General features: G+C 36.5%; 1 long non-coding RNA gene across 14 annotated transcripts in view; it reads right to left on the reverse strand.

The window, feature by feature from the left end:
* Positions 1 to 1138: 1138 nt before the first annotated feature.
* The window catches only part of LOC106880770 (uncharacterized), a 241227-nt gene continuing 230579 nt past the window's right edge, over positions 1139 to 11786 (reverse strand). For 10 of the 14 annotated variants that reach the window (XR_016238849.1, XR_008266803.2, XR_016238847.1 and 7 more), the window contains one exon: positions 1139 to 6858. This is a non-coding gene — a long non-coding RNA (uncharacterized LOC106880770). The remainder of the gene's footprint in view (positions 6859 to 11786) is intronic. The other 4 variants (XR_016238843.1, XR_016238841.1, XR_016238839.1 and 1 more) reach the window with 1 other exon arrangement.

The following is an 11786-nucleotide window of genomic DNA, read 5'->3' on the forward strand; positions in this document are numbered from 1 at the left end:
CGTGTGTGCGTGCGTGCGTGCGTGCGTGCGTGAGAGAGAGAGAGAGATTCAAAATAATGATGAACGCGAACTATAATAGAAAAAAAAACAAACATGGATTAATTCACTTCATCAGCCGATTTCTATTCAGAACCATTACGATTTCGGTGCATAGAAAGCGTAGATATTGCTCGTCTGCAATCCATTTTCTTCCAGCGCTCGAAAACTTCAACCAGCTTGCCGCCTAATAAATTTCAGTAATAATAGTTTCCGATTTAGGCACGAGGTTAGCAATTTTGGGGGAAGGTTGTTAGTCGATATCATCGACCCTAGTACCTGACTGGCACCTCATTGTTATCGAGAAAAATGTAAGACAAAGTTTTCTATGTCAGAATTTGAAGTCAGAACGTAAAGGGGTGGTATAAATACCGCAAGCTGTTTTTTTAACGCTCTAACGATTCAGGTGTTATTACAGGATTTCAGTAATAACATCAATAATTATTTAGAATATGCATCAAAAGCATGTCCAACTTAGTATATATGACTCTGTAGCAATAATGTATAGTTACATTACACTTGCTCTTTTATTAATATCCATTATATTTGACTGGCTACATTTGTTAAAGCCATACTCATTACAGTAGGTATATCAGTTATAAAGCTGGCTTAAATTTCTGGTTAGGTAATTCCGTGCAGTTTAAGCTTTTAAACGCGGTAAGCGGATGTACCCCCACTGAAAATTTTATATTCATTAACTGCAGAAAGCGATTTTACATTACTACTTTGAAATATAACTTCGTATGGTACGAGAAGTGACAACACCCCAGTGACACTTCTTACAAAACACAAAAGTTCTGACTCCCCCCCACCTCCACCACCACCACCAGCACACACATATCATCAGATATTTCTTTATAGAGCAAGAATCAGATACTTTTAGTGGTCGACATGAAAATCGTACCTACTGGAGGTACTGGCAAAGTATTGCAGAAGCAGAAAATATCAATTCTGTTTTTAGTGGATAATTAATATCATTACGGGAATGACTATAAAATTTAATTACACAGTTAAAAGGGCTGAAGTTAAGAGTACTGAAACAAAAGTGATTAAAACGGTAAAAGAAGATGAAGTCGTAAAAATTTATGTATACAAAGCAGAATAGAAATTTAAAACGGTCTTTATTTTCAATTACATGGTAAATCTTAATGTCTTTCGAACACAAGAGAGATTTAAAATCCTTCAAAAATTGTGTTTATCATCTTCAGTCCTAAATAAATCAAGCTAAATGATGTATTTGCACGGAGCTTAATGATCGTTGTACATATTTATCGTTTGCCCATAATCTACTGCTTTTGTATTTTCATCATCGTCATCATCCAATAGATATCCGTCTTCTGTTCCGTCCATTGTATTCGAAATATCACATTTCTTGAATGATTTCAAAATAATGCTTAGTTTTTTTTTTGGGGGGGGGGGGTCCCTTCCATGAATTAACAATTCATCTACAGCTCAGAAGCAGTTAGTGGGAAGTACACATATTGCCTCCTTTCGTGTATGATGCTTGCCGATCATACATCCAGTTACTTCATTTCATCTCATCTCCTCCTTAAATGGCTCATAGACACCAGCATCTAATTGTTGGCAAAACTATTGTAAGTCAGCCACAAATTATCAGGATACCAGTGCTTTGTGTATTTATTTACTTTCAGATGTAACCTGAACCGGTTTCCGATGAGCAAACTCTTACATCTTTCATCCATCAAGTCATATATTTGAAACTTTATCCATTTTTTCTTAAACGCACTTTTAATCGTAACCTAATGGTTATTAACTGTAACTGTAATAACCCAGTGACGGCTGAGAAATTCATTTCTTTAGCGTCACAGCTATGAACAGGTTTACCCTGCAATCTGCAAAATGTTCATTTGTTATTTGTGAGAAACCTTGGTCGACTTTTACGCAAGACTCAATAAAATTTTACAGATATTCAGATTCAAAAACAGGTTGATTTTTGAAGATCAACATTTTTTGAGTAAGTAGTCTATATAATATACATTATTACAAACATTCACGTACATAAAATATTTCTCTATATTTACACATAAAACATATACATATATATATATGTATATATTGAATATGTATTTAATATATAATACACACACTGACTCTGTCTCCCCTCTCTCTCTCATACTCACACAAGGCGTAATATAAAATCGGTTATAACCGGATTTTCGCAAGGTTGCTTCATATTTTTATGGTACGATAAAGCGCGTTTAATCCGAGTTTAATAACACCACCAAACGTTCTCGATTTGGAATTATTGTTTCTTTTAGTAGAAACGGTTTACAAAGATTCCGCTGCACTGATAACTCCCAACAGAAAATAGACATCATGAAATATTGATTACTTACACTGTCGAAAATAAAACTGTATGACATCCATGCCTTTCTCAAATACATTAGCGAATGTCAATGAAGAGAAACAGAAATGAGAAAAATAAAAAAGTGTCGGTTTTTTTTTTTTTTTTTTTTTTTTTTTTTTTTGTGCCAGAGACGATAAGTCACTGGGAAAAAAACGAATTCACACCTGTTTGTTTATGTCACATTCCAAGCGTTATATATGTTTTAATTACGACCACCCGTCAGGAATTATCAATTACTAAAGAAGTTTTATTTATTCATTCATGTATTTGTTTATTTATTCTTGAAAGCAATTTGCCTGAACAAGTTTCAAATTCAATTCAAACACTTCTGTACTAGTTCTAACAATATAGATGCACAAGTAGTTAAATTGTTCAACTATTGGCTTATAGGTTGAATTTTCAAAACCTACCGCAAGAATTGTTCTGCTTTGAGAGGAAAGGTAGTTCTATATACTTTGAATTTTACCTAATTAAAACAAGATGCTGCATTAATATTCCTTTCTACTGTGGACACAAGGAGGAAGTCGATTACATCGACCCAAATGCGCAACTGGCACGTATTTTATCGATCTCAAAGAGTTGAAAGGTAAAGTCGACCTCAGAACGCAAAGACGGACGAAATGCCTCTAAACATTTTATCCAGTGTGCTAATGATTCTGCCAGCTCGCCACCTTATGATGGTACATTGAAATAATAATCTTAGAAAGACTTCTAAGAGTAAAATACTTGCATGACAGAAGAAAAATAAATTTTACGTTTAAATTCCTTGAACAACATAAATAGGAGATATGAAAACTGACAAAATCATATCAATTATGTATGGGTGGCATAAAATAGAACTATGATTGGTAACACATCTAACTAGATGAGGTTGTTTGCTTAAAGTGTATGGCTAATTCATCCAGGGGTAGTCTCAACCCGTGGAGGCGCAATGGCCCAGTGGTTAGGGCAGCGGACTTGCGGTCATAGGATCGCGGTTTCGATTCCCAGACCGGGCGTTGTGTGAGTGTTTGTTGAGCGAAAACACCTAAAGCTCCACGAGGCTCCGGCAGGGGATGGTGGCGAACTTTCTCTCACTCTTACTTCCTGTTTCTGTTGTGCCTGTAATTCAAAGGGTCAGTCTTGTCACACTGTGTCACGCTGAATATCCCCGAGAACTACGTTAAGAGTACACGTGTCTGTGGAGTGCTCAGCCACTTGCACGTTAATTTCACGAGCAGGCTGTTCCGTTGATCGGATCAACTGGAACCCTCGACGTCGTAAGCGACGGAGTGCCAACAAGTCCCAACCCATTAATTATATCTAGAATGTAGTATATTTAATAATTCACAGGGTTGCGGAATTCTTTTACTATTTGCGTTGTTGGCATTTAGCGCCGAAAACGTTCGCTACCCAAGACTCTAAAAGCCATTTTCTCGTTCATTAAAAAGAAAAAGAGTGTCACGGATCACGTAAATCCACTGAAGAGAGATCAGATAATTATCAGACACCATACAGCAAAAAAGTTATTTCTGTACAAGATGTTAGCGTTTAGGTTTTTTTTTTTTTTCTTTGATAAACAAGAATGTACTGGTTATTTACGGGTCCGGTTTTAAACCATTCTATATCTACAATATATATAGATACTGACAAATGGATTATTAATATCCTGTATTGACATTATAGGCACCGAGACTATTATATCAGTGCAACACACCAACCGAAAAAATATTTAGTGCCTTTCAAAAACAAAAATATGTAATTTTTTTAATCTTTTACTTGTATCAGTCATTGGACTGCGGTCATGCTGGGACTACCTTGAAAGGTAGTCGAACAATCGACAGGGTACGGAATCGTAAACAAACATCGGCCGAGCGACGATGGGAGATAAACACAACAAAGGCACATACTCATCTATATATTTATACATGTAAGACGGGCTTTTTCAGCTACTGTCTACCAAATCCACTTACAGGGATTGGTTCGACCCAGGGTTACATAGGAGACACTTGCCCAAGATACCGCGCAGTGAGACTAAACCCAGGATCACATGGTCTGGAAACAGGCTAAGCACGCTTAGATTTTTTTTCTTTTTACTGACGCGAAAATATCGTTAGAAATATTTAACTACAATAATCCCTCGACCATCGCGGGTGTTACGTTCCGAAACCTCCCACAGAAATAATTAAAATCTATTGGCCGCAAAAATCCGCAATATACTGAGGAGTCCGCAACATGGCGAGGTATTACTGTACTGTTTTTATTAACACCTTCACGCCACCAAATAACTGTATTTAAATTAGTTTGTACCCTAATACTGACAACAACGTTTGTTTATTCCGTTTTGAATCTTATTTTAACTGCAATTAACAGTCTTAATATGCAATAAGACCTTTCTTTTTTTATCGAGATATGAAAAATATGCATAAGGTATCTAAATTGTGTTGACGCTGTATTGGTCACTGAAGCATTTGACCTAACATTGACTTACATTAATTTGACCTAACATTGACTTACATTAATTTGACCTAACATTGACTTACATTAATTTGACCTAACATTGACTTACATTAATTTGACCTAACATTGACTTACATTAATTTGACCTAACATTGAGATTGATTTACAACACACAAGTCGAGGCTTTAATGTGTGAAATGATATTTGTTTTACTAAGAAAACATTGCAAGCAAGAGATGTTGCTTCAACCATTAAAAGTTGAAGATACTGTCAAGGCATCATAAACGAAACAGACAAGAACAAAGAAAAATTATTTCATATGAGTTTCGTCTTTTAGAACTGAAGTGAAAGGCAACAAGTGTCAGTCAGTATCGGTAAAAATTAATAAAATTCCTAAATTTGATTAAATTTGTGGATGAAACGTAAATTCAGAACCCTTTCAGGTGAAAAAAGATAATCACAAAAGGAACTCACGTTCCTCTGGATGAGTAAACTTATTCATTTTTTAAACAACTTGTTTTATTAAATTCAAAATTTTAATACAAAATACGATGGTAAATGCAACGTACAGAAAAGGATACAGAGTTTTATCTCATCTTCAAAAACTCTTAAATCTCATTAAGTTGTCGAGCGTAACAAAACCAGTTTTCACAATGATCTCAGAAACATGACACATTCTGCAAAATCATTATGAAAACCAGTTTTGTCTGTCTTGATCCCCGATGTAAACCTCTAGTCTTCTGGTTACCAAATTTGGTTCTGAAGTGAAAAGAAAGGCAAAAGAAAAAAAATCGAAAATACTTAATATATATTATATGCGCCGGATTTCCAACATAACTTCAAACATATTACTCTGATTAGCACAAGGCCACAAACTTGTAGAAGACAGAATTGATCTCAGTAGAAGTTTGAGACTCATTAATATTGAAGGAATGCATCCCAAAGTCGGAGTCGATGCGATTTGTAACTAAAATGAAGTACGTCCATATTACTGCTAGATATTCCATCCAGTACTCAGCGGCTTCTACAATTCCCATGGGATTTCTCCCAAACATATTATGCATTATTAAGCGGTTCCATCATCATCGTTTAACGTTCGCTTTCCATGTTAGCATGGGTTGGACGATTTGACTGAGGACTGGCAAGCCAGAAGGCTGCACCAGGCTCCAATCTGATCTGGCAGAGTTTCTCCGGCTGGATGCCCTTCGTAACGCCAACCACTCCGAGAATTTAGTGGGTGCTTTTACGTGCCACCGGCACGAGGACCAGTCACACGGTTCTGGCAACGGCCACGCTCAAAAAGGTGTTTTTTTACGTGCCACCTGCACAAACAATCAAAACTATTTACTTTAACAAAACTTTACCACAATAAGTAACTGCTAGCACTAAGTCAGTAATTTGTGGTGGAGGGGGTTACTCGACTAAATCGACCTAGTATTTCACTGGGTAGATTTTTATCGACCCCAGAGGGATGAAAGTCAGGATTTGAATCTGTGATGTAAAGAGCTGATAAAAATTAAGTAGAAAGTTACAATATCAAAGACTTTTGTTAAGTAGATTAATCATGTAAAGGAATATCAACAAACAGGAATAGTCCAGGTTACATTATTGCATAAGACCTTGGTTCAGTCCCATCATAGAGCGCTTTTAAAAACATGAATGGAGCAAGCTCATTTTGAAAGTATATATTTTAGATTTATCCAAAAACGGACGACTGAACGCCACTTAACAGAGACGGCATGGAAAGCAGTTACCTGTTCTCTGCACTAGATTTACTGTTCCTACAGTAACAATAAAAATAAAGGGAAGTCTTTCCGTAAGCTAGCTAGTTTGTATGCCACATCAAACAATAATAGTTCCACAGAGAGAAACAGAGTAAATTAACCAATATTATGTAATAATATACAAAAAGAGGAATCTCATTTCGTTGGTATATTTTCGATCTAAAAGGATACGATACAACATCTGTCATTCCAGTTTTTCCAAGTGATGACAATTCCAGGGCTTGTATTTGTCTGAAACAATCGAAAATGAAAATATAATTTAGCCATGACTATATCAGTGAATTATTTTTCTTTCTTTACTCTTCTGGCGTAAAATCTTTTCATTGTGTTAATTAAAATCTCCACAACAGAACGATACAACATCGTACAAAGAAAATAGTCGAGAAAGAAACATGATACATGCATTATAAAAAGTCACTGGCAATTGTTATGGTTTCTTTATCATTATTATATATTTAGTGGTAGGGGTTTAAGTGTGGCTAAATTAAACAATAGATTAACATGTGACTTCAGGGTTAAAGGAAACGGTCAACTAGTGCTGAAAGGAAAGAAGAGAAAGAGGCTACGAACCACGAAAATTCTCACAAACACACCCTACCACCCTTTCCCCAGTGTGCAAACTTGCTGGAGGACTTGGTAGTGTTGAGTAGGGAAAGAAACCTGAAGAACAATGCATTTTTATTAAGAAATCCAGGTCGGTGGTGGGGGTGAACATAGAGAGCCTCAGAATGTTTCATAAAAACATGAAATGCATAATAAACGAATGAACAATATTTACATACCGAGTTAAAATCTAGCCATTAGTCACATCTTCATTGCATATGTGTGTGCTTGTTTTTGATAGAGAAGTTCGCATGTACAAATTTAATGAGGATACCTTCAGCCTTACTATCTAAATAGGCCCTGTGGTCAAACTACAGGACTCAATAACTCGACTAGTTTCGATTGATTAATAAATGATGAATTTGAGTAGACACTCTTGATAGGAGAGCAGTAACCAGTCGAAACAAGCTGAGCTGGTCTCAGATTCTCCTGCATAGAGAAGGTCCTAGGTTTTATCCATAGGTTCGAATTCGTCAGTTTGACTGACAATATATTTATCAAACATCTGCATATGAGCTTATATGCAATTTATCCTCTCACACACCGTTACAGAGGTGTGTAAGTGAGCGTGTGTTAGAGCTTCAACATATCCTGACAATGAACATGAAACTAACTAATCGAGTCAAAGTTGATCTGCACTTCCGATCTGAAATAGGTCTTATTTAAATAAGTTTTCCCTTTGCAAATCATAGCCAATGACCTGAAGGTTTTAAGCAATATTATTTTTTATGTACAAAGTATTACTTTATATGTACATTATATTATGCAAACACTATTTCATATGTAAGAGCAAAAACAGACAGTACTTCATGCGTTTTGTAAGGTTGGGTGGGAGTCAATCTTTACTCCACGAAGCTATGTATAGAAACGTCCTATATTTACTGATTGAAAAGGCAATTAAATAATTTTTTAAAAAAACCCAAAAGAGAGAACATAAAGAATTAGTAATTTGCTCGCGTAGATGAGTCTATTATTATAAAACAAAGAAGTTTACATATTGAATATATCAGAAAGCTTTTTAGATCAGGCAATATAGGGTGTATAGAAGTATATTAATTAAAGATTGTTATACAACCCCATAAAGAAAAAAATTTACAAACTTTGCACCTACTATTGAATTTTAACTAATTTCTTTAAAGCTGTACTTCGTGATTTAACGTCTTCGCTCTTTAGCTTATAAATCAGCCCTTCCTTAAAAATCTGTTGTATGCCTAGTGGATATTCTTCACAACATATCGCAACACCTCCCTCGTTTAATTTCTCACCTACATAACATAAGTCAATTAAATTGTCTTTTAACATATACGTCGTTCAAATTGTCTTTTAACATATATGTATCATAGCCACAACTCGCAGGCTGAAACAGGTAACGAAATTATAATTGTCACGATTTTCTACAGGCCCTTATTAGTCTCTTCCTATAAATCAAAGTTACACACTCAGCTTCTCACCGCCATATATCGTTACATGGCTAACGCACATAGGTTGCAGTGGTAGCCTTGAGGACATTATTATTATGTATATAATCTAGACGTTTTGCAGCCATCACAGACCGTAACACTCTCTTTCTCTCTCTCATAATATATATATATATATATATATATATATATATAGTTCTTTACTGTAGATTTCCCTTAATTGTTCAAGTAATCTAAGCCAGATTTTCTCCTCCCGCTCAAGCCCGTTATGTCAACAATATTCACAAAGCTACGGAGACAGTAAGCCAGTCTAAACAAATAGATCGACAAAATGACATTTTAGAAGAAGGCAAGAATATATCACATAACTTTAATAAATAATCTTGTACTATATAACAGGAAGAGAATGAGAGGAAAAGGCTGAGTCAAAGTGATTATCGATATCGCTCAGAAACGGCAAAGAAGCGCAGAAATAAGGGTATATAACAGAAAAGTCGTTCGAGTATGTATTCAAAGCCAATCCGTTCCGTCTGCCGGCAAGTTTCTGATTTCAGCAAATGGCTTTTTATTAATGCACTAAGCGACATATTTATTTTACTTGGCTTACCCCAGACACACTAAACGTGCCTGACTTATAAACACACGGGGAATTCTGGAAATATTCACGATTAAAATAAATAAATATATCGCTGGATACACGAGACTAAGAGACACACAAAAAAATGGGAATAGTACACCTGGAGAAAATAATTGTTAATGGTATCAGGGTGTCGTATCGGTAACGACAAACAAACAATATGCTTTGATGAAGTGAAGCTCAAAACCAGAAACTTGTTATTTTATTAAATCAAAGCCGAAACAGAGCAACCTGTAATATTTTATAACTACCTTTCAACTGAGAAATGGCATTTACTGTATCCCGATGATTCTTCCTATTTCGTTTTACTTTTATTAAACACTGGTCAATGTCTGGACATGACTTTGTGTGGTAAGAAGTTTGCTTCCCAACGACAGGATTCCGGGTTCAATTCCACTACGTGGCACTTTGGGCAAGTGTCTTTTATTATAGCCCTAAGCCGACCTAAGCCTTGTGAGTGGATTTGGTAGATGGACGATAAAAGAAACCTATCGTGTGTATGTGTGTGTGTATGAATTTATATACCTATGTGTAGGTTTATTAGTGTAAATGTATACATCTGTGTTTGTCCACCACTATCACCGAGGACAACCTGTTTTGATTTGTTTATATCCGTTACTTAACGGTTCGGTAAAAGAGACCGACAAAGTAAGTACCGGGCTTCAGAAAAAAGTACTGGGGTCGATTAGTTCAATTAAAACCCTGCGCGATGGTGCCCCGTGTGGTGGCAGGCCAATAACTGAAACAAGTAAAAAAAAGTGTGTGTACTTCACCACTGATACACAACCGACATTGATTTCCTGGCTAACGAAGCTTGAAATTGCATTTAACCATGCAAGCCAATTTTATCGTGACTTTTTTTTTTTTTTTTCATCCTCTATAAGTAGCCAAGTGTACGGAACGACAAAATAGCTTGCTCAACTTAAACCAGTATATTTTACTATTTAGTTAGTGGAGTATTTGCATGAAATATTTCCCCATTTTTAAACCTTAGTCTCTAAACGTATGAATTAGTGGTGTATATAAATTAATAAATTCGCTGAAAAATCGTTTGAGCGCCAAACAAAATACTTGGCGACATTTTTTTTTCTTTTTTTCTCGGCTCTTTATGTTCAGGGCATGACCATTGGAGGCCCATATAAGATTTTGCTGTTAAAATCTATGTGCAATAAATTAATTATACATCTGCAATACACAAAATAGTAACGTAGCAATTTTTTTTTAATACGATTCCAAAATAATATTTAATCATAAAAACATTAATGGAATTTTTTAAAACATCCAGTTTAGTAAAATAGGAATCAAAGTGGTCCGTAAGCAAACCACTGTCTTACAAGAAACACCCGCACGTAGGTGGGCGGAGCATGATTAGAAGGGTTGGAGAGAGGCGAAACCGGGTTTTAATGAAAATATTTCTCCTTAAGACAAAGAGTGCATGCAGTGTACTCAACACATTTGTGAATGGTTTGAAAAAAGAGAAAGGAGAGCAAGGAGAAATCAAGTGCAAAGACGTGTAAGCAGTAGAGAAGGGGAGTAATGCGTACTGGCGGTGCCAGGGAGGAGAGGGATGAGGGGGAGGAGCTGTCACCTATCCAAAATGTCAATGGTTAGCATAGATGGTTAACATAGCATTAGCATAGGTCGGTTTTTCCTTAATGAAACAATGCTTTTCTAAGCACAGACATAAGGGATTGGCCAACAAAGTGAGAGACAGCTGGGAGTAAGTACAGCCGTTGGGAGAGCTAACTGCATAAGAAAGAGAAAATGGGCAGGCTTCTAAAAGTGTGTTTTATAAAGAAGGGGAGGGAGACGGGGCGAAGATAAAGAAAGAAACGAACTAAGGAGAATGCTAACAAACTGAAAGGTTGAAAATGCAAGAGACAGATGGAGTGAGTGAGTTGAGAAATGAATGAGATATAGGAAAGTAGAAAGGCGGGGGAGGGGGGAGTTGAGGCACGATGATTGAGAGGGAGGCGGGTGATGGTGAGTGGAGGAGTTGTGAAGAAGAAGAGTTACTGAGACAGAAACAAAAGAGCACAAAGAGGCGGTGAGCGCAAGTGGTTAATATAGAAAGCATAACAAGAGGATAGTAAGAATGTGTCACCTAGTACACAGCGCTTATTGCAGTTGGTACAGACTGAAGAGAACAACAGTGCAGAGCAACAGCCCCGACTTACACCCATCTCTCTCTCTCTCTCTCGTTGCTTTGTTGAAATACATTTCCTTCCAATACCATTACACTTCACACAAAACACTCTGCAAAACGGATATGCGTGCGCGTTATCAGTACCAATACAAATATATATCATCGAGTTGGTGCTTGGACTGATGTCTACGTAGAAAGCACACCCTATAAAATGCACACACACTGCACAGTGTTGCGCGTGCAGAGACAAACATACATCAAGAAGCGGAACTAACAGTCTTACGATGACGGACAGTTTGGCGCTGCAAGTGTTATTATTTGGAGTCCTTAGTTACGGCTATTTGCTTGCTTAAAT

This window comes from Octopus bimaculoides, chromosome 2, assembly GCF_046866305.1.
Source record: "Octopus bimaculoides isolate indiv1 chromosome 2, ASM4686630v1, whole genome shotgun sequence".
Lineage (NCBI taxonomy): Eukaryota > Metazoa > Mollusca > Cephalopoda > Octopoda > Octopodidae > Octopus > Octopus bimaculoides.